The sequence below is a fragment of the Chiloscyllium punctatum genome, chromosome 46 (genome assembly GCF_047496795.1).
Source record: "Chiloscyllium punctatum isolate Juve2018m chromosome 46, sChiPun1.3, whole genome shotgun sequence".
NCBI classification, from domain to species: Eukaryota; Metazoa; Chordata; class Chondrichthyes; order Orectolobiformes; family Hemiscylliidae; genus Chiloscyllium; species Chiloscyllium punctatum.
The window spans coordinates 42,305,463-42,329,995 of NC_092784.1; the positions used below are offsets into that span (position 1 = coordinate 42,305,463).

Genomic DNA, 24,533 nt, shown 5'->3' on the forward strand with positions numbered 1-24,533 from the left:
TGAAGGGGGAACCATGTTTGACAAACCTGAGAGATCTTTGAGGATATTGCTTGCAGAGTCAATAAGAAAGAAGCAGTGAATGCGGCAGATTTGGATTTTCAGAAAGCTTTTGATTAAGTCCCCAGAGGAGGGTATTAAATAAAATCAAAAAGCATGGAATTGGGGATAATATATTGACTTAAATTGAGAATCGGTCAGTATCAGGCAGACAGAAACACAGATTTACGAACAGAAAGCAGGGTATATCAATAAACTACTCAAAGCACCATTTTAGGTATAAAGTATGACGGTAAAAATCTTAGGTACAAAACTAGAGCAATAAAGAAAAAAGTTACATTACATTACACTAATTCATAGTGTACATTAGAAAAGTAAGAAATAAATTTTAAATGATAAATATTACAATGTTTCTATGAAGGGCCTGCAGTAGAACAACACAGGGGCTCGTTCTTGTGTTCACAGATTGTGACCAGTGGGATACTGCAAGGGTCAGTATCACAGAGTAGAATCCCTATAGTGTGGAAACAGGCCATTTGGTCCATCGAGTTCACAACAATTCTCCAGAGAGCATCCCACCCAGACCTATGGATGTGACTAGAAAAGTTGATGAGGGTCGAGCTGTGGATGTGGTGTATATGGACTTTAGCAAGGCATTTGATAAGGTTCCCCATGGTAGGCTCATTCAGAAGGTCAGGAGGAATGGGATTCAGGGGAACTTAGCTGTCTGGATAAAGAATTGGCTGGCCAACAGAAGACAGGAGGGGTAGTAGAAGGAAAATATTCTGCCTGGAAGTCTGTGGTGAGTGGTGTTCCACAGGGCTCTGTCCTTGGGCCTCTACTGTTTGTAATTTTTATTACTGACTTGGATGAGGGGATTGAAGGATGGGTCAGCAAGTTTGCAGATGACACAAAGGTTGGAGGTGTCGTTGACAGTATAGGGGGCTGTTGTAGGCTGCAGCGGGACATTGACAGGATGCAGAGGTGGCAGATGGAGTTCAACCTGGATAAATGCGAGGTGATGCATTTTGGAAGGTCGAATTTGAAAGCTGAGTACAGGATTAAGGATAGGATTCTTGGCAGTGTGGAGGAACAGAGAGATCTTGGTGTGCAGGTATGTAGATCCCTTAAAATGGCCACCCAAGTGGACAGGGTTGTTAAGAAAGCATATGGTGTTTTGGCTTTCATTAACAGGGGGATTGAGTTTAAGAGTTGTGAGATCTTGTTGCAGCTGTATAAAACTTTGGCTAGACCGCACTTGGAATACTGTGTCCAGTTCTGTTTGCCCTATTATAGGAAAGATGTGGATGCTTTGGAGATGGTTCAGAGGAGGTTTACCAGAATGCTGCCTGGACTGGAGGGCTTATCTTATGAAGAGAGGTTGACTGAGCTCGGACTTTTTTCATTGGAGAAAAGGAGGAGGATAAGGGGAACCTAATTGAGGTATACAAGATAATGAGAGGCATAGATAGAGTCGATAGCCAGAGACTATTTCCCAGGGCAGAAATGACTAACACGAGGGGTCATAGTTTTAAGCTGGTTGGAGGAAAGTATAGAGGGGATGTCAGAGGCGGGTTCTTTACACAGAGAGTTGTGAGAACATGGAATGCGTTGCCAGCAACAGTTGTGGAAGCAAGGTCATTGGGGACATTTAAGAGACTACTGGACATGCATATGGTCACAGAAATTTGAGGGTGCATACATGAAGATCAGTGGTCGGCACAACATCGTGGGCTGAAGGGCCTGTTCTGTGCTGTACTGTTCTATGTTCTATTTCCCATGGCCAATGCACCTAACCTACACGTCCCTGGACACTATGGGCAATTCAGAATGGCCAATTCATCTGGGTCGCAACTGTTCACAATCTATAGCAACAATTTGGACAGCAATGCCAATTGAAATGTTCAAACTTACAGATGTTCCAAAACGTGGTGGGGATGTGAGGAGATGTAAACAGGTTTTAACATTGCAGTCAGACTGGCTGAGTGAGAGGGCAACACAATGATAGGTGGAAGATAATGTGGTTAAGTGTGAGGTTATCCACTTTGGTAGGAAGAATGGAAGAGCAGAGAATTTCTAGAATGGTAAGAAATTGAAAAGTTCTGTTGTCCAAAGAGACCTGAATATCTTTATTCCTAGGTCACAAAAAGTAAATACATGTAAATACAGCAAGCAATTCGGAAAGCAAATGGTATTTTAGTCTTTATTACAAGAGGATTTCAATGAATGATCTATGATTCTCTATCACAACAAAGAACAAAGAAATCTGCAAAAGGAAAGCTAGACTAATGGCAACTGTGAAACCATTGTAGAGTGTGGTGAAAACCCACCTGACTCACTAATATCCTTTATGGAATTGACAGTGCTATCAAATGGCATTAATTCAATAATAACCTGCTGATTGATGTTCAGTTTGGGTTCTGCCAGTGCCACTCAGCTCCTGGCTTGAACGAAATATAGACAAAATAGGTAAATTCCAGAGGTGAGATAAGAGTGACAACTCTTGACATCAAGGCCACACCCAATCCAGGGTGGCATCAAGGAACCTTAGCAAAACTGGAGACAATGGGTATCGGGGGAAAACTCTCTGTTGGTTCGAGTCATACCTGGCACATAGGAAGATGGTTGACGTAGTTGGAAGTCAATTATCTCAACAAGGAGTCCCTCAGGATAGTGTCCAAGGTCCAAACATCTTCAGATGTGTGCAAAGATTTAAAAGGGACCTAAGGGGCAATGTTTTCACGCAGAGGGTGGTGCATGTTTCGAATGAGCTCTCAGAGGAAGGATAGATGCTGACACAATTACAACATTTGAAAGGTATCTGGATGGGTATCTAAATAGGAAAGAGTTAGTGGAATATGGGCCAAATAGGACTAGATTAATTTAGGATATCTGGATGGCATGGACGAGTTGGACTGAAGAGTCTACCTCCATGCTGTAAAACTCTGTGACTCTTTGCTTCATCAATGACCTGCCTTCCAACATAAAGTCAGAGGTGGGGATGTTCACTGATGATTGCACAATGTTCAGCACTCTTCAGACACAGAAGCAGCCCCATGTCCAATTGTAGAATGACCTTGTATAAAATTCAGTTTTAACCTGATATCCACATCACACAAGCGTCAGCCAAGGACCAGCTCCAATAGCAGAGAATTTAATTATTGTCCCTTAACATAAAATGACATAACCATCACTTAAACCTCCACTGCCAACATCCTGGTGGTTACCATTAACTAGGAAATGAACTGCACCAGCTGTATAAACATTGTGGTGACAAGAGCAGGTCAGAGACTGGGAATTAAGTCTGTCCACCATCTACAAACAGTCAAAAAGCTCAACATCATCCATGATAAAGCAGCCTGCTTTATTAGCACCCTGTTCACACTCCCTCCACCACCAATATTCAATAGCAGCAGTTGCACCATTTGCCAGACACGTTTCGGTAATTCACCAAAGATCCTTTAACAGCATCTTCCAAAACTGAGACCACAACCATCCAGAAGGACAGGTTTAGCAGATGCATGGGAACATCACCACCTGCAAGTTCCACTCCAAGCTACTCACCATCCTGACTTGGATATATATCCTTCAGTGTCTGCTGGGTCAAAATCCTGGAACTCCCTCCCTAGAGAGAGGATGTAGGTACAGTACGTGGACTGCAGCAGCTCAAGACGACAGCTCAGCACCACCTTTTCAAGGGAAACTAGGGATGGACAATAAGTGCTGGCTGGCCACCAACACTGCCACTCCATGAATGAAAACAAAATGTTAGCCTTGCTGATGTCATCCACATCCCATTAAAGAATAAAAATAAATTACTCGCACTGTGTTTATCGTCCAATTTTATGCCATTACTAACTGCTTTAATACCTTCTTTTATACCCTACTTTTATACCTTATTTTGTACTATCCTTGCTACTTTTTTCCTCAAATTCCATTACAATGTGCAAAACTAATCTGTCTGGACCAGGGCTTTTATTCTCTGTTGATTTGTTTATTCAATATTTAACAGCTTTTTAATTTAAGCACTGTTCCCTCATTTCTAATGTCATCATCTCATTTCCTCTTATCGTGGCTTTCCAATAAATTCTGATACAAATCAAAAAGATCCTGGACCATTATTCAAATGAGATAACTTGGTTTACGTTTATCCCTCAGCCAAAAAGCAGATCACTCGATCATTGTTGCACGCTGTTTTTTTTTTGGGAGCTTGTTTTGCTCCCACATTGAACAAGTGTTAATGTCCTTCTTGAACCAGGTCTACAGGTTTTCAAGGTAATCCCCAGCAAAAACACATTCCATGGACTGGGCATTGTGTCGGGATGAGCAAAAGCATCCCGCCACCCCACCAACTGTTGTCTCAACCCTCTATGGCCAGCTTTTCGGCGAGGACAAAGAGAACACGATGCAGATGGTCTGAAGTACTCCATGAAGTGTGGCAGCATTGGCATTGATCATTGAGAAGAGCTGGCCACCGAATATTCAAAATGGAGACAACCTCTCTGTCAAGCTGCATTTGAGTCCAAACCCCTTAACAATGAAGCAGGGTGATGACACAGGAAGGAATGAAATGGAAGCAAGTCCCACACTCTAGGTCCCACCACCTCCTGGGTTATCTGGCCTCGTGTGCCCAAAGGCCTGGAGGTCAAGAATCAGCCCCTGTTTAATCACACGAAGATCCGCGATAGAAATATAGAAGAGTATAGCACAGGGACAGGCCCTTTGGCCCACAGTGTTGCGCCGAACATTATGTCAAATTAAACTAAGCCCTTCTGCCTGCCCCTGGTCCATATTTGTCCACTTGCCTCTCATACCCCCTTTGAACTTTCCCTCCTCACCTTAATTTTTTAGATTAGATTAGATTACTTACAGTGTGGAAACAGGCCCTTCGGCCCAACAAGTCCACACCGCCCCGCCGAAGCGTAACCCACCCATACCCCTACATCTACATCTACCCCTTACCTAACACTATGGGCAATTTAGCATGGCCAATTCACCTGGCCTGCACATCTTTGGACTGTGGGAGGAAACCGGAGCACCCGGAGGAAACCCACGCAGACACGGGGAGAACGTGCAAACTCCACACAGTCAGTCGCCTGAGGCGGGAATTGAACCCAGGTCTCAGGCGCTGTGAGGCAGCAGTGCTAACCACTGTGCCACCGTGCCGCCCACAAATTGCAAGCCTTCTTGTACAAAGTCAGAAGTCACATAACATCATGTGATTTCAAATAAACCTGTTGGATTATAACCTGGTATTGTACGACTTCTGACTTTGTCCACTCCAGTCCAACACTGGCAGGTCCAGTATTAGACATCTTGCGACCCTGAGTTCGGCCATCAACCCCAAATTGAGGCACAAATTCCGGCCGACCTTTGAGCAACGGCTACGTTATGTGTCTTTCGCTGGGAAGCACTTTTGGATATCCTGAGGCTGTGAAGGGCAGTTAAAAAAAAAGCGCAGTAAGGCTATCATTCCTGCCAAGCCACTACCAAGTCAAGGTATAGACGAAAATCTATCCCATTCTTTTATTTTTTTTTACAGGGTTATTATGGCATCATAGGGATCTACAAAAGCCCTTCAGCTATTCATGTCTGTGCTAGTCAAAAACAACAACCTAACTATCCCATTTTGCAGCACATGCCTCGGAACCTTGTACGCTTTCGCATCACAAGTGCACATCTAAACACTTCCTCGATGTTATGAGGGTTTCTGACTCCATCACACTTACAGACAGTGAATTCCACATTCCACATCCTTTTTATATGAATGCAAAGCGTTTGGTACGCTTTCCTTTATTGGTCAGAGCATTGAATACAGGAGTTGGGAGGTCATGTTGCAGGACATTGGTTCAGCCACTGTTGGAATATTGCGTGCAATTCTGGTCTCCCTCCTATAGGAAGGATGTTGTGAAACTTGAAAAGGTTCAGAAAAGATTTACAAGGATTTTGCCAGGGTTGGAGCGCTTGAGTGAAAGGGAGAGGCTGAATGGACTGGGACTGTTTTCTGTGGAGTGTTGGTGGCTGACAGGTGACTTGCAGAGGTTTATAAAAACATAAGGGGCATGGATAGGGTCTTTTCCCTGGGTTGGAGGAGTCCAGAACTAGAGGGCATAGGTTTAAGGTGAGAGGGGAATGATTTAAAATAGAAATCAAGGGGCAATGTTTTCACACGAAGCGTGGTGTGTTAATAGAATGAGCTGCCAGCGGAAGTGGTGGAGGATGGTACAATTACAACATTTAAAAGGCATCTGGATAGGTATATGAATAGGAAGGCTTTAAAGGGATATGGGCCTAGTGCTGGCAAATGGGACTAGATTAATTTAGGATATCTGATCAGCATGAATGAGTTGGACCAAAGGGTCTGTTTCTGTGCTGTACATCTCTATGGCTCTAATACAGTGAGGACTCTTGTGGTGCAGTGGCAGTGTTCCTCCTCTGAGCCAAGAGGCCCAGGTTCAAGATCTACCTGCTCCAAAGAGATCTGTAATTACATCTCTGAACAGGTTGATTACAAAATATCGACAAGCAATATATACATGCTGGTGTCGCAAACTGCAGCAGGATTCTCTCAACCTTCCCCATGTTTTAGCTCTGGCCTCTGATCAGTATATTAATTATGTATTCAAAAATAATGGAAAATCAGTTCTGGGCTTAGCAGCAGGTTATAAATAGTGGCTGGGTCACGGCCAGCAGCTCACATGGATCGTGAAACACTGATGAGATTACGTGGTTGAAAAGTGGAGAGCTTTCTCATGCGTCCCCCTTCCTGAATGGTGGTGCTCATCCAGAGGATTATTTTCAAACCACATTTCCTTTCAAAATACAAACAGGCACACAGAAGGTGGCTGGTCCTGTTAACAGCATATTCTTCCAAGCAATCAGATCATTCGTATCTGTAAATGGCTGTGGAAGGGGCAAATAGCAGTAGCTGCGGGAGTTTGAAATGGATTACACAGATCTATAAAGGGGATTGTGCCTGGGCTTAATGTGTTGCCCTCCTGTCTCCAATTAAGGGGAAAATGTATCTCAAAACCCACTGCAGAATTATCAACATATCACCCCTGTGCGCCACCAAGGGTGCACAATGCAACAAGGGATGCCACCTTTCGAATGAGATAGTGACTTTGTTCACCTCCACAATAAAGGCTAAATATTAGAAATCAGAAATGAGAAAGCAAAAACTAGTTCGAGTTCCGTTCCAAAGGAGAATTGGATTTTTATCAGACCTGCTGAATTACTGAAGCATTTTCTGCCAGAGGGTGGTGACTCTGTAGAACTTATTGTCACAGAAGGCTGAGGAGGCCAAGTCATTGAGTGTCTTTAAGACAGAGATAGATAGACTCTTAGATTAGATTACTTACAGGCCCTTCAGCCCAACAAGTCCACACCGACCCTCCGAAGAGCAACCCACTCAGACCCATTCCCCTTCACCTAACACTACGGGCAATTTAGCATGGCCAATTCACCTAACCTGCACATCTTTGGACTGTGGGAGGAAACCCACGCAGACACGGGGAGAATGTGCAATCTCCACACAGACAGCTGCCCAAGGCTGGAATTGAACCTGGGTCTCTGGTGCTGTGCGGAAACAGTGCTAACCATTGTGCCACCGTGCCGTCCCAAATGTTATGGGAAGAATGGGATTGAAAAACATATCAGCCATGATTGAATGGCAGAGCAGACACAATAGGCCGAATGGCCTAATTCATATCCTAGATCTTGTGGTCTTGTTTACACATTTGGGCGATGGGAGAGGCAGAGATGTAGTAATAATGTCATTGGGCTAATTTTCCAGATACCCAGACTAATGATCTGGGGCATTGGGGTTAAGTTCTACCATAGCCAATAGTGAATTCTGAATTCATTAAACATCTGAAATTAAAAGCTAGTCTAATTATCATCAAAACCCATCTGGATCACTGATCTGCTTTAGGCAAACAAATCTGCCATTCTCACCAAGTCTGCTCTGCATGTAACTCCAGATCCACAGCAATGTGGTTGACTCTTAATTGCCCTCAGAAATGCCCCAGACGGTCATGGGCAACGGGGGACAGACAGCAAGTTCTGGCCTTGTAAGTGATGCCTATATTTAAAGAAGGACAAATAGATCGCAAGGTTCTCTTTACAGGGAGCAGAGTGCTCTTTACCAGCACCACTAAAGATAGAAATAATTTGGGATTCCTGGTGCATCCAAGTTGAATAGGTAATAGGGAAGGCAGGAGTAAGTTACTCAACCCTTCAAGCCTGCACCATCATTCAACATGAACATTGTTGACCATACAATCTCAGCATCCCATTCCCACTTTCTCTCCATACTACTTGATCCTTTTAGCTGCGAGGGTCACGTACAGCTCCCTCTTGATTATATCTAACAAACTAGTGCCAACCGCTACCTGTGAGAAAGAATTCCACAGTTTCACAACTCTCTGAGTGAAGAAATTCTTCCTCATCTCAGTCTTGAATGGTTTCCCCTTTTTTTCTTCGTCTGTGACTGCTAGCTCTGGAGATTATGGTTGAGGATAAAATCAGATTAGTCATGATCTTATTGAATGGCAAAACAGGCTCGAAGGGCTGAGTGGCCTACTCTTCCTCCTTGTTCATATGCTTGTAATTAAAAGTCTGACCCCTACATTTGGATAAAAAAAAGTCCTTAATATTTCATACATCTCATATACAAGTCAACACAGCCCAAAACTGCTACACTCTTTATGTTTATCACCTGCCCACTGTTGAAGTGAAATCCATCCTGCACATTGATGGAATCACAGGTAAGCACATCAAAGTATCGGCTCATTGTGCCTGTGTTTATCATTACAAATTGCTAAGATAATCATCGATTGATCTGCACTGCATTCGCATCCTCCAAAACAGCAACAAGGCATCAAGAGGAGCAGAGTCGAGCTGGAAAAGCACAGCAGATTAGGCGGCATCCGAGGAGCAGGAGAATCAATGTTTTGGACATAAGCCCTTCATCAGTCCTCGCTTTGTCCCATTAAGAAGGAGCAACAGATATATGGCCCAAGGCAAAGATAAAGTCATTGCGATCACAGAGCAGACAAATAATTGGGCAATGGTGAAGAAATTCAAACTATCGGAGAGGAATGTTAGTGATCGGAGGAAGCTCTCCACGTACCTGAGGCAGAGGCTTCAGAGAAAAAGAAGGGAAAGCTCAGTGTGTGGCCATGGTTGGAAAACAAAGTTGCAAAATATGTCAATGAAAATCACCAGAACAGACTGCCAGATACTTGAGGCAAGGATTTATCCAAATCTTCACCTTGGAGCAAAACAAAAATAGATGCTTGCATTCTTCCAAGCTGGCCCTGTATGATGGACCAGGTTCAGGTTGAGAGAGATTTGGTTAGCTCAGTTGGCTGGACAGCTGATGAGTGCTGACAACAGCATGGGCTCAATGCCCCTAATGACCCAGGTTACCATGAAGAACTCTCCTTCAGAACCTCTCCCCTCACCTGACACTTGGTGACCTCAGGTTAAACCACCACAAGTCCTCATTGAGAAACTCAATGAGAGCAAGAGAAAAAGACTTTAGTTTTATTTTTATCAGAATAAGAATAAAAACAATTTTCAACTGTAATAAAAGACCTAGATTTCACATATCCTCAAAAAAGGTCAATAATAGAAAGACCTTTTGGCTGCTTTTGGAGGGGGGGGGGGGGGGGGGGGGGGAGTTGGTGGGAGTAGTCTCTGGCTTGGTGTCCCTGTGGTCAGTGAGGTAGTGAGATGATAGGAGAGGGTGGAACTCAACCCTCAGAAACATTTACGCGCATATAAATAAACACTCCATCTTGGCTTAACATTTACTCTCAGAAACCTGACATTTTAAAAACGTTTGAGATTTCTCAGTCAGGACATAATAGTGTTTGAACTATGGATGATAGTAGAAAGTACAGGATTGTACAAAGGGTTTGACAGACTTTGGACAGGAATACAGAAATGAAGACGATGACCCAGAAAGGATTGAAGATTAAGTCTCCTCAACTCTCTGAATGAGCACATGTGCATCTGGTGTGAATTTTGCAGCTTTCAAATTAGATTAGATTAGATTACTTACAGTGTGGAAACAGGCCCTTCGGCCCAACAAGTCCACACTGCCCCGCCGAAGCGCAACCCACCCATACCCCTACATCTACCCCTTACCTTCACTACGGGCAATTTAGCATGGCCAATTCACCTGACCTGCACATCTTTGGACTGTGGGAGGAAACCGGAGCACCCGGAGGAAACCCACACAGACACGGGGAGAACGTGCAAACTCCACACGGTCAGTCGCCTGAGGCGGGAATTGAACCCGGGTCTCTGGCGCTGTGAGGCAGCAGTGCTAACCACTGTGCCACCGTGCCGCCCAAAATTCTTTTTGGATTCTTTTTAAGATCTGTCCCTTCATTTGCTGAGAAAGGGTGAGGAGTGGATAATCCTTTCCTCAGTAGGGTGCAGATGAAAAGAAGGTTCTGGAAAAAGTTACTCAAGTCCCACAGATTTAGAGTCATGGGGATATACAGCATGGAAGCAGACCATTCAGTCCAACTCGTCCATGCCAGCCAGATATCCCAACCTAACCTAGTCCCATTTGCCAGCACTTGGCCCATACCCCTCTATTCATATACTCATCCAATGCCTTTTAAATGCTGTAATTGTACCAGCCTCCACTATTTCCTCTATCGGCTCATTCCATACACATACCACCCTCTGTGTCAAAAAGTTGTCCCCAAGCTCCCTTTTAAATCTTTCCCCTCTCACCTTATGCCCATTAGTTTTGGACACCCTGACCCTGGGGAAAGGACCTTGTCTATTTATCCTGTCCATGCCCCTCATGATTTTATAAACCTCTATAAAGTTACCCTTCAGCTTCCGACGCTCCCGGGCAAATAGCCTCAGCCTCTCCCTTTCGCTCAAACCCTCCAAACCCGGCAATGTCCTTGGAAATCTTTTCTGAACCCTTTCAAGTTTCACAACATTTTTCCTAAAGCAGGGAGACCAGAATTGCACACAGTATTCCAAAAGTGGCTTCACCAATGTTCTGTACAGCTGCAACATGACCTCCTAACTCCTGTACTCAAAGCGCTGACCAATTCAATCCAGGTCTCTTGGTTCAATGGAAAGGACACCACCACTGAACCAAAGGAATACTTGTTAAGATATGTCTTTTTAACCAATCTGTTCAGGCATCTTATGACACACGTCTGAGGTGAGACTTGAACCCACATCTCCTAGCTCAGGAGCTTGGATAAATACATCCCGTACACAAAAAAGCAGGACAAATCCAACCCAGTCACTTACCGACCCATTAGATTAGATTAGATTCCCTACAGTGTGAAAACAGGCCCTTCGGCCCAACAGGTCCACACCGACCCTCTGAAGAGTAATCCACCCAGACCTATTTCCCTGACTAATGCACCTAACCCTATGGGCAGCAGATACCTGCATACTTCCTCCAAGACGCTCACCATCCTGACTTGAAAATATATCGCCGTTCCTTCCCTACCTCTGGATCAAAATTCTGAAATTTCTGCCTGGGGGAATTGTGGGTCAGTCTACAGCATGTGGATGGCTGTAGTTCAAGAAGACAGCTCACTACCGCCTTCTCAAGGACACAAAGGACAGGCACTAAATGCTGGCCACTCAGCAATGACAAATATCATTAGCAAATAAGTTACCTTTAATTTGACTACTTAAAAGAAATCGCACAAACAAGTATGAAAACAATGACTTAAACTTTATTGCATGTAGCAGACAAAATAAGGCCCCTCAAGTGAACAAGCGCTAAGCTTGGCTAATACCCGATTAATGGCGGAATTTAGCCATGATCCCACCAACAAGTGGCCTGCGTCTGAAAGCATCCAGGATTTGATCCTTGTGTAGTGATGCCCTTCAAAGTTCTGTTATTAAATTGTTATCATGTTGGATTATTTTACAATTTTCTCTCTTGGATTGCATACGTGCTCAAACGGCTAAAAACGCAGAGCAGGAATCCATGCACATCGGGAGGGTTTCCAGTTTGCTGTTCTGAGTTATGTTGAGTCATTCACTTACAGAATGTCTTTTGGCTCAATGGTGGCTCCTTGCTGTGCAAATCCAACTTATTTATGGTGTTCAATAGCTCATTCACTCTGCTTTTGACAATGATTCTGGTAACTTATCCATGTGCACTGTGCTTGTTGAGTAAGCCTGGGCATTGACTCAGAGCAAAATAAATAGTTACCACAGAAACCCAGACATGAAGCATTGTCTAAAACTCTGTAAATAAAGTTCCTGCACACTTTGAACTAGTGCCGCTTCTGCTACTCTCTAAGCAAGATCAAAGATATGCAACAAATTTCATTGCACCATTCTCTCTCCCTGTAATTTTCTTTATTCCAATTGTTAAGTCTTAAAAGATGAGAAAGGTTCTGCTTCAAACACATCAGAGGCTCTGTAATAACCTCCTGCACAGATAACAGAATATGCTGGTAAGTCACAGTGAACAGATTTTTCTTTCAGGTGGACGCTATGTGCTCGAGGTACTCAGAGCATTTATTTGTCTCATTTCTGATTTAGATGATTCTCTTTCATCTTCAAGCACTGTGTGTGTGTGTGTGTGTGTGTGTGTGTGTGTGTGTATCGTGTGAGAGAGAGCAAGAGAGAGGGTTGGCAGGGGTGAGAATGAGTGTGGAAACTGTTCATTATTTTTAAGAGTTTCCTGGTCTCCTTCCTATTGGAAGGAAGTTGTGAACCATGAAGGGGTCCAGAAAAGACTTACGAGGATGGTTAGAGGATTTTAACTATAGAGAGGCTGGATAGGCTGGGGTTGTTTTCCCTGGAGCATCGGAGACGGAGAGGTGACCTTATAGAGGTTTATAAATTCGTGAGGGGCATGGGTAGGATAAATAGACAAAGTCTTTTCCCTGGGGTCAGGGAGTCCAGAACTAGAGGACATAGATTTAGAGTGAGAGGGGAAAGATATAAAAGAGACCTAAGGGGCAACTTTTTCACACAGTGGGTGGTGCGTGTATGGAATGAGTTGCCAGAGGAAGTGGTGGAGGCTGGTCCAATTACAGTATTTAAAAGGCATCTGATGGCTATATGACCAGGAAGGGTTGAGCGGGATATGTGCCAAGTGCTGACTCTATGACTAAGGTGAGTTGATAAAAATAACACATAACCTTTTCTTTATCACACTGCTGTTTCTGGGGAGCTTGCTGTGCACAATCTAGCAGCAGTGCTTCCTACATTACAGTAGTGGCTACACTTGGAAAGGACTTTGTTGGCTGTAATGTGCATGGGGATATCCTGATGCCATGAAAGATGTGATATCAGTGTGAAACATAGCCAGGGTAGAAACAGAGGCAGTGGAAGCTTAACTGCTGGACCCATTTTACTCAACGCAGTTTCCAGTGTTCAGCAGACCAGAGCCAGCTGGGGCTCAGAGTTAGCAGTCCTGCTCTGTTAGTCAGCACCTTCAGGATGTGAGGTCCCAGTCTTGCCGACATGGTCCCAAAAGCCCAAGACTGATTTTTCAATGTGCAACCGAAGGAGTGCTACACTGTCAGAGGGACATGTTTAGCTTGAAACAGTAAAACGAGATCCTACCATTACCACTCCCTGCCCACCCACTGAGTCAAATGTAGAACATCGCAAAGGTGAAGTGTCAATAAAAAAAAACCCAGCTTATCTGCTAAATCTTGCTTTGCTGTTTGTGGGATCTTTCTGCGCACAAACTGGTTCCTGTGTTTTCTACATTATAGCAGTGACTACATTTTGAGAGTCTTTCATTGGCTTAAAAGCATGTTGGGTTGCACCGAAATCACAGGAAGCAAATCCTTCACCCCGACAACTGATATAAAAATGATCCAGACATAAAAATATCCAGACTTAAAATTTATCTGGGGGGTGGCGGGGGTAACGTCCCTACTTCTGAGCAGGAGGTTCGGGTCGCACTCCAGGATTTGTGAGCTGCATGCACAATCTGGCCAAGCAGGTTGACAGTCAGGCTGTAAATCCTTCCGATAGACCTCACATTGAGAGTGAGAGTCTCGAGCTCCATCATCCTGCAGGAGGCAATGACAAACCACAGCACTCTGACTAAAAGCTCATTAAGACCAATCCAGTGAGAGTTCATGGGTCAATCAATGGAATCAAGGATGGTTGAAAAAATGGGCAAATAGTACTTATATCTTATTCATAGTGAACTTGGGTCATTGTGACTGTGGATGCTTCAATATGTAGGTAATTGTGAAAAATGATAGCAGCAGCAGAATATGCTCATCTACTCCATCCTATTTTTCTTAAATCCTTTTTCTTGTTCTTTTTTAGTTTTCTGGATTTTTTTTTCTACTTACTGTTATGACACAGGGTAACTCCCTCTGCTAATTTAAACCTGCAACATAGAAAAGATTCACCCCGTGCTGTAATGTGTTAAAATTCAAGAGGCAAAGAACTATCTATCCCCAAAGTCACGACTTAAAGTAAAAATTAACAACTTTAATTTTTTTTTAAACTCTAACAGAGAATAATTAACTAACAACTATTTACAACTCATTAACCTAAACCTATCTTTTACCTACCCCTCGACAACACTGGTCCGATAAAACCCCTGACAAAGATTTACAGAAAAATTCAAATTTCAAAACCAGCCAGCTTTCGAATCTTCTCTTGATATCTTCCTCTGTAGATTTGCTCTCCAGGTTGGTGTCGATCTTTTTTCTCTGTGCAATCTCCTTCTCCAGATTGGTACCTCTCAGAGAGTTCTTATTAGCAACCTTCAACTATTGGTCATTTGGCAGTTGTCCTCCAACTGTTCAATTTGTTTAATATTTATACCCCAAAGCATCAGGTTGCTTCATTGGTCTTAATATTGTCAAAATACTAAATTCAAACTTGATTGGAGTTTAGTATCTCGGGGTATAATTTAAACTGATTGGCCAAATTTGAATTTTTTTTTGTCTCACAGCAACTAAGCCAGTGCAAGCTGCCGGACCAAATGTTACATTGTAAATTCTACAGCACTCTGTGTGCTTGCTAACTCCTTCAACTCTCTTAAAGATGCAGTATACCTCTGCACCTTCATAACCTTTATTCCTGATAAAGGGCTTTTGCCCGAAACGTCGATTTCGCTGCTCGTTGGATGCTGCCTGAACTGCTGTGCTCTTCCAGCACCACTAATCCAGTATTTGCTTTCCAGCATCTGCAGTCATTGTTTTTACCACCTTCATAACATTACCTACCTTCTAAAGAGAGCTTGGTCGCGGAGGAAGCAATGGTGACAGCATTGCAGCTTCGTCAGGTCTGTGGGCTGGGAGCCCGGAGCGGGGAGTTTGGCAGTTGAAGAGCAAGCCCAATGCGGCAGCGAGGGAATTCCCCGTCGTCAGCAGCGATGAGGGCAGGCAGCTTGAGGTGTCCCAGAAAGTGGACCAAAACAGAGGAGATCGAGCCGTTGTACATACTGTGAGCTCAGCATGACTAAGCACTTAAGAAGGACTGTTGAACTTTTGAACTTTATTTCTTTATTTTTCCACTTAATACCAAATAGAACTGTAATGTTTAACTTGCAACTTTGTTTCTTTATTTTTCTATTCCATATATAAGTACCTTTGTTTATAAGATGGTGCTGGGAATGCGACATTGTACACTTTTTACTGTACTCTTGTACTTGAGTACACTTAACAATAAAATCTAACTCTAAATGGACCTATGTGGTGCACATCCTGCTATCTTTTTGTTATCCTATTTCTCTCACAAGCAACGTTATTTAACACAATGATGTTTTGGCACATCATTAATCATTTTCTTTGTAATTTGTAGATCAAACTAAACTCCAAGCTGAAGTATATGACAGTGAGACACTGGGCACCTGATAAAATGAGTAACAATTACGTGCCCTTATGTGGTGCCCTGAACATAGGGAAAAAAACATGTGAAGGTACCTTCCCGATGCAAAAAAAAACAAAATTAAGTTCTAAGACCAACATGACAGCAATTAGTAGTTTGATATTTCAGAATTTGAATAAGCACTCATTTTGTCAAAGCTCTTTGTCTTGGACTCAGGTATTTCTTGTGAACAATCTGATGGGTACACAATGAAAACTTCAAAACCAATTGCGCCTTATTTTCAGTAATACCTGAGGAGACAATGGCTCAAAGTTTCCTGGAAATTTCAAATAAGACTGCAGCACAACAGCAATGGGGATGGGATGGCCTGGGTGGTATTACTGCTGGACTGTTAATCCAGACACCCAGGTAATGTTCTGGGGACCCGGTTTAATATCACTACAGTAGATGGCGGAATTTGAATTTAAAGAAAATCTGGAATTAAGAGTCTGTTGAGGACCTTGAAACCATTAGGCAAAAGTGAGGACTGCAGATGCTGAAAATCAGAGTCTAAATTAGAGTGGTGCTGGAAAAGCACAGCCAGCCAGGCAGCATCCGAGGAGCAGGAAAATTGATGTTTCAGGCAAAAGTCCTTCATCAGGACTGGGGGCTTTTGCCTGAAACGTCGATTTTCCTGCTCCTGGGATGCTGCCTGACTGGCTGTGCTTTTCCAGCACCTCTCTAACCTCGACAATGAAACCATTGTCAATCGTCATGAAAAAGCCACCCGATTCACTAATGTCCTGTAGGGAAGGAAACTACTGTCTTACCTGGTTTGCCCTCCACTTGACTCCTGACCCACAGCAATGTCTTGACTCTTAACTGTCCTCTAGGCAATAAGGGATGGGCAATAAATGTTGGCCTAGTCAATGATGCCCTCATCTTGTGAATGAATAACAAAAAGACTTCCATGTGGGATGTTGTGCATAATTCATTGGCACTAAAGGAATGCAGAAAAAACAGTCACCTTTTTACTCATAGCGGTCATCTTCTAGTAATTTTTTTTAAAGAAACAAATCTTCAAAAAGCCTTACGTTGCATTTTCCCCATGCATCTTTGAACATGGCATCAGGATCAGACACAGCTAAATGGGAAAAGCTTCCAATTATTTTCACAGAATTACAGAACAGTTCCAGTATGGAAGGAGACCATTCAGCCTGTGGTGTTCCTGCTGGCCCTCTGTGCAAGAGCAACTTGACGAATCTCACAACCCGCATAGCCCTTTTCCCTGGAGCCCAGCAAATCTTCTCTCTTCAGGTAGGTGCTGGTCTAATTTTCCTTTGAATACCACGATTGAGTCTACATCCTCCACACTCTCAGATAGCGCACTCCAGCACATTCGCTACGTGACAAAGATTTTCCTCATATGATATCGGTGGTTGCTTTCCTTGCCAATTGTCTTCTCAATGCCAACACCATCAAAGACCCCTTCCGCCCTGTAATACTCTCTTCCATCAGGTAGAAGATACAGAAACTTGAGCAGAAGTACCAACAGGTTCAAGAACAGCTTCTTCCCTGCTGTTATTAGACTGCTGAATGGCCCTCTCTAGTTTCATAGTTAATTATTGACCTTGCTTATGTCCACCTCCTGTGCATATGTAACCTTCTATGCCTAGCTCTGTCTAAACCCCTTATGATCTCTATGTCTTTGCTAATGGTCTACCTGTACTGCTCGCAAAACAAAACGTTTCACTGTACTTTAGTAAATGTGACAATAATAAATCAAATCAAGCGATTCCTGACCCCCCAGCCAAAGGGGGTCACCTTTTACACCCTATTTTGAAAACTTCAGTCAGATTTGTCCCTAACCTTCTCTACTCGAAGGACAACAAACCCAAATTCTCTTCTTTATCCATGTAAATCAAGTCACTTATCTCAGGAACCAGCCTCATAAATCTTTTCTCAAACCTTTCTAAGTCCTTTCAAACATTTTCAAAATGTGATGCCCATAAATGGACACTATACTCCAGATGAGGCCCACCAAAATAAACTTCATCATAGCCTTCTTATTTTCATTCACTATCCTCTATTTATACAGCCTAACCATTTTTTTAAAACTCCTTCCTTAATTTGTCTTGTCATCCCCACATATCTGAACATATTCCTGTGCTCAGAATTGGAATGTTATTTTATATCACTCTCTTTTTTATGCACCGAAATGAAACACTGCATATTTATGAACATTCAACTAAGTAGCAGGTTCTTGAATCTGCGCCGACACTTAATCATAGCTAAACTAATTGTAACCTAAACTCCATATTCCTGTTCATCCCAAGAACCTTGCTCCTCCTTTGTTAACAAAAATCTATCGAACTCTGCATTGAAAACCTACTGCAGTGTGAGGTTATGAATTCCAAAGACTTACAATCCCCGAGGTATATTATTTCCCATCATCTCAGACCTAAAAGAGTGATCTAATCACAGCACCAGGCACCTGGGTTGATTTCTGCCTTGGGTGACTGTCTGTGTAGAGTTTGCACATTCTCTCCTTGTCTGCGTGGGTTTCCTCTGGGTGCTCCGGTTTCCTCCCACAGTCCAAAGATGTGCAGGTCAGGTGAAGTGGCCATGCTAAATTTCCCATAATGTTAGGTGCATTGACAGGGGTAAATATGGAGGTGGGGGTGGGTCTGGGTGGCTTGCTCTTCTAATGATTGGTGTGGATTTGTTGAGCCAAATGGCCTGCTTCCATATTGTAGGGAACCTAATCTAATCAATCTTCCCTCATAAAACAACCTGCTCAGTGCAGTTATCAATCCAGTACACCTTCCTTGAACCATCTCCAATGCAATCGCATCCTCCCTTAAATAAGGAGGCCAAAACTGCACACAGTATTCAAGATATGGTCTCATCAATGCCCTGTGTAACTGAAACAAAATATTCTTAATGCAGGCCTGGACCTGAAACTTTAACTCTGCTTTGTCTCCCCAAAGATGCAGCTAGACCTGCTGAGTTTAGAACATAGAATATAGAAAAGTACAGCACAGTACAGGTCCTTTGGCCCACGACGTTGTGCCAAGGTTCAATCCTAATGTAAAATATAGTCACTTAACCTACGCACCCCTCAACTCACTGCTATCCATGTGCATGTCCAGCAGTCCCTTAAGTATCCCCAATGACTCTGCTTCTACCACCACCGCTGGCAATGCATTCCATGCATTCACAACTCTGCGTAAAGAACCTACCTCTGACGTCTCCTTTATACCTTCCTCCTAATATCTTCAAACTATGACTCCTTGTACCAGGCAATCCTGCCCTGGGGAAAAGTCTCTGGCTATTGACTCCATCTTTCATTATTCCTTTCATTATTTTGTATATCTCGATCAGGTCTCCTCTCTTCCTCCTTCTCTCCAGAGAGAAAAGTCCGAGCCTATTCAACCTTTCTTCATAACACAAGCCCTCCAGTCCAGGCAGCATCCTGGTAAACCTTCTTTGCACCCTCTCCAAAGCCTCTGTTTCTTTCCTATAACAGGGCAACCAGAACTGGACACAATATTCCAAGTGTGGTCTCAGCAGGGACTTGTACAGCTGCAGCAAAATCTCGTGGCTCTTAAACTCGATCCCCCTGTTAATGAAAGCCAAAACACCATATGCTTTCTTAACAACCCTATCCACTTGGGTGGCAACTTTGAGGGATCTATGTACTTGCACACCCAGATCCCTCTGTTCCTCCACACTGCAAAGAATCCTGTCATTAATCCCATATTCAGCATTCGAGTTCAACCTTCCAAAATGCATCACTTCACATTTATCCAGGTTGAACTCCATCTGCCATTTCTCAGCACAGCTCTGCATCCTGTCGATGTCACGCTGCAGTCTGCAGTAGCCAAATTTACTAACCCATCACTCAATCTCCTCATCCAAGTAATTTATAAAAACGACAAAAAGCAGAGGCCCAAGAACAGAGCCCTACGGAACCCCACTCAACACTGTCCTCCAGGCAGAATACTTTCCATCTACAACCACTCTCTGCCTTCTATCAGCTAGCCAATTCTGAATCCAGATAGCCAAATCTCCCTGTATCCCATACTTCCTGACTTTATGAATGAGCCTACCACGGGGAACGTTATCAAATGCCTTGCTGAAATCCATATACTCCACATCCACTGCTCGACCTTCGTCGACCTGTCTTGTCACCTCCTCAAAGAACTCAATAAGATTTGTGAGGCATGACCTGTCCCTCACAAGGCCATGCTGACTGCCTTTAATCACACAATGCTTTGCCAAATAGTCATAGATCCTATCCTTCAGAATTCTTTCCACAACTTTGCTGAACACAGACGTGAGACTGACTGGTCTGTAATTGCCAGGGATTTCCCTATTAACGTTCTTGAAAAGAGGAACCACATTCACCTCCTTCCAATCCTCCGGTACGACTCCCGTGGAGAGTGAGGAGGCAAAGATCTTTGCCAGCAGCTTAGCAACCTCCTTTCTCGCTTCCTGGAGCAGCCTAGGATAAATCTGGTCTGGCCCTGGGGACTTATCAATCTTAATGTTTTCCAAAATTTCTAACTCATCAACTTCATCAACCTTGATCTGGTCAAGACTGTATCTCAGCTCCTCAAAGTTTTCATTTACAACAAGTTCCCTTTCCTTGGTGAAAACAGAAGCAAAACACTCATTTAGAGCTTCCCCTATCTGCTCAGACTCCACGCACAAGTTCCCTCCACTATCCCTGATCGGCCCTACCTTCTCCCTGATCATTCTCTTATTCCTCACGTAGGAGTAAAATGCCTTTGGGTTCTCCCTAATCCTTCTTGCCAAGCCTTTTTTGTGCCCCCTTCTGGCTCTCCTCAGTCCATTTCTGAGTTCCTTTCTAGCAAGCTTGTAATCCTCTGAAGCTGTGCTAGATCCTTGCTTCCTTCACCTTACGTAAGCTGCCTTCTTCCTTTTGACGAGAAATTCCTCTGTTCTCATCATCCAATGTTCCTTGATCTTACCCCTTCTTACCTGCCTCAGAGGAACAAATTTGTGCATCACTCACAACAACTGCTTCTTAAATACTCTCCACATGTCTGCTGTGTCCTTTCTGTGGAACAATTGCTCCCAGTCTGAACTTCCCAACTCCTGTCTGATAGCGTCATAATTTCATAGTTTCTCCAATAATTTCTGGTCTTGTGTATTTCAGATCTCCAGCATCCACAGTTCTTTGTTATATACTTATTTTATGTTCAATTTTTCTCATAATAAAGATTGATATCTCATTTGTGTTCATGATGATATGCTGGACCTGCATGCTAACCCTTTTGTTACTAAAGCACAGGAACACTGAGATCCCACTACACCTTGAAACTCATCAGTCATTCTCCAGTTAAATAATTCTCTGCTTTTTCGTTCTCCCTATCAAAGTGAACAACATCACATTTTCCTACCCTAAGCTCCGTCTCCATTTTGTTCATTCATTGAACAGATCAGTCTGAATCCTGCTTATGTCACCTTCACAACACATTTTTCTACCTATCTTTGCATCATCTGCAAAATGTAGCCACCTCACCCCACCTTCACTTTCCTCATCTAAGTCACTGATATAAATGATGAAAGGTTGAGAGCTCACCACAGATCTATGCAGTATCCAACCTATAACATGCTGCCAATCTGACAGTCACCCATTCAGAATTACTTCCTGTCAAGTTGGCAGCTGAGTAGGACGCTCCAGCTGGAGCTCCTCTGCTTCTTTTTTTTATTTCTCATTCCTTCCCCCTTTGGTCTCTCAGTGGATCCCAGCCTGATCTCCCAGTGGCTCGTGGCAGGCCCTGGGCCTGGGGTCTCTCAGCAGTATGGCGTCTCTCAGCTTGGCTTCCCAATGGCATATGGTGGCTTTCAGCCTGGTCTTGTTGGCTCTAGGAGGATCCTGGCCTGGTCTCTCAGCACTCATAGCAGGTTCCAACATCTCGTGAGGGGTCCCGGCCTGGTCTCTCAGCAGCATATCAGCCCGTATCTTGGTGGCTCCTGGTGGTGGCCTGGCTCGGCGTGCAAGTGGATTCTCCCAGGCACGTTCCTGAGGCACCTGGGGAGGTGGGTTGGGGATCAGAGAGGTGGTCGTTTCAGTAGCAGCGATGGTATCTGCAGCAGTGGCTTTGAGAACAGACAGCAGAGTGAGAACCCATCAAAGGCTGTTGAACTCATAGCTTATTCCTTTATTTTCCTCAATGAAACTACAAAAAACTTTAAACAATAACCTATTTCTTTATTTTTCTACCATTCTATGAAATAATGCTTAACTTTTTAACTCTCATTTCTCTTACTACTTTGTACCTAAGCTTTTTTTGTTCCTAGGTACCTAAGATAGTGCCATGTATAACAAAATTATACACTTTTCACTGTACTCCAGTACTTCCATACTTGAGTCCACATGACAATGAAATCTAAATCGACTCTCTGGCAACATTCTGGCAATAGTGCTGAAGAACTGTGCTCCAGAATTAGCTATGCCCCAGCCAAGCCATTCCAGTACAGCTACAGTCCTGGCAATACCCTACAATGTAGATCATCAGTAAAATGATGGGACATGTCATCAACAGTGCTCACATTGGTTTGTTAATAACCTGATTATTGGTACTTAGTTTGGGTTCCACTGGCTCCTAACTTCATTACAGTCCTGATTCAAACATGGACAAAACAGCTGAATTCTGAGAGTGAGGTGATAGTGACACCCCTTGACATCAAAGCTGCATTCGACTGAGTGTGGCATTAAGGCAAAAATGAAAAGTCAACGGGAATCAGACAATAACTCTCTGACAGTTGAAGTCATACTTGGCTGAGTAGGAAGATGGCTGTGGTTGTTGGAGGTCAGTCATCTCAGCTGCAGGAGTTACTTAGGGTTGTGTCCTAGGCTTAACCATCAACGTTTCATCAATGATCTTCCCTCCATCATAAGGTCAGAGATGGGGGATGTTTGCTGATGATTGTGCCATTCACAAATCGTAGGAGAGTGAAGGAGTCCACACTCAAATGCAACAAAACCAGGCTTGATGGCCAGCAATGATCATACCACATAAGTGGCAGGCAATAACAATACCCAACAACAAAAAAAAGAGAACTCCAGTTCAAATCCCAACATGGCAGATATTGAAGTTTGAATTCAATGCAAAACCAGAGCAATACTCTCCTGAGTTAACTACATTACCATGGGTCTGGAGTACATAAGGTTGGCAGATTTTTCTTTCTTAAAGTGAAGGGAAATTTGCACTGGTTAACCTTTTTTTTCCTTTGAATAACAATCAATAATTCGTTACAAGGTCACCATTACTGACAATTTGACACAACAATTAAATGAGCCGAAATTCAGATTACACCATCTGTCACAGTGGGATTTGAACCCCTGTTCCCCATATCTCAGATAGCAGGCATAGATAGAGATAGCCACTATCTCTTCTTAAATAGATCTGTGCATTGCACCAGCCTGTGCACTCCCTTTCTCAAGATTATCAATGTCCACCACATTGTTCATCATAATTTTGTGTCATGTGCAAATTTTGGAAGTCTGCCTTGTGTAGCCAAACAACTTCAATCAAAGACAGCACCAGTCCTTGTACCAATCCTGGGGGAGTTATACTGTACACCTTCCACAAGACTGAAAAGCACCATTCACCATGACCCTTTGTTTCCCATCAGTCAGCCTTAAACATGTGCATGTATCTGCATAAATTATGGCAGCAATGATTATGGCATCAGACTTTGATCTACATATTGTCTGTCAGGTAAAGTAAAAACAAGAACGTGCGTTTACAGAATGCCGGTTCTCAAGATTCAGAATGCTCCAAGGGTAATAACGTCAACAGCAGTCACTGTGATTTGGAAATGCCGTAATCAATTTGCTCACAGCAAGCTCCTATGAACACTAATATCCAAAACAAGCAGGTTTCAGGGCTCCTGGCTCAAGGGTAATTCCAGGCCAGCACTATGAAAGAATTCCATTGTTGGAACTGCAGAGTGATGTCCAGCTCAAAGGACAGACTGGGCTTCAATTGAACCCATCAGCCAAAAATGGTACCTCTGACAGCGCAACTCTCTAACAGCAGCATCCAGACAGTTGAGATGCCAAACAGTTCCAAGTTAAAGAGTTCAGGAGAAGGTCAAACAGGGAGAGCGTGACATTCCACTCCAGTGAACTTGGGCCCAGAATTCTCATCTCTCAGCTAGTCAGCGCAAAATCAAGGTGCCGATATAGAGCTGGCCCATATATAACAAGCTGCTTCTCTTGCAAAGACCTGAACTCACTGAGGAGGGCCTTTGATGAGCTGGTCACACTTCCATTGCAAGTATCAACACCTTCATTAAAGATTACAATTATGTGTTGCTGCATTCACATTCCAATAAACCAAAGCAGCTGCTTTGTCTTGACACTGAGAAATATGTATCTGGCAAATGGAACAGATGTGAGTGGGTTTTAAAAGCTTTAAATGGAATGTAATCAATATTAATCTCACAGCAGGTAAAATGACACTAAACGTCAGAGTCAGCTGACGTCTAAGCCCACGACAGCAAATGTTTATTCTCAAACTTTGAATGATATTCATGAGCTCACTGCTGACACTAGCCAGCTTCCCTTCATCCTTGATTTTCGACAGACCCCATAAAACTAATCAGGGCAGGCAAACGTGAGGACTGCAGATGCTGGAAACCCGAGTTTAGATCAGAGTGGTGCTGGAAAAGTACAGCAGGTCAGGCAGCATCCG

The 24,533-nt window shown here is 43.4% G+C and overlaps 1 protein-coding gene across 19 annotated transcripts in view; it reads right to left on the bottom strand.

Moving 5' to 3' along the window:
* LOC140467980 (adhesion G protein-coupled receptor L1-like) overlaps positions 1-24,533 on the bottom strand; it is a 621,988-nt gene that overhangs the window by 511,771 nt on the left and 85,684 nt on the right. The window contains exon 1 of one of the 19 annotated variants that reach the window (XM_072564085.1): positions 21,410-21,430. The exons of the other annotated variants lie outside the window; for them this stretch is intronic. The gene's annotated coding sequence lies outside the window, so the exon portion shown is untranslated. Of the gene's footprint in view, positions 1-21,409; positions 21,431-24,533 lie in introns of those variants that run through there. 19 annotated transcript variants of the gene reach the window in all.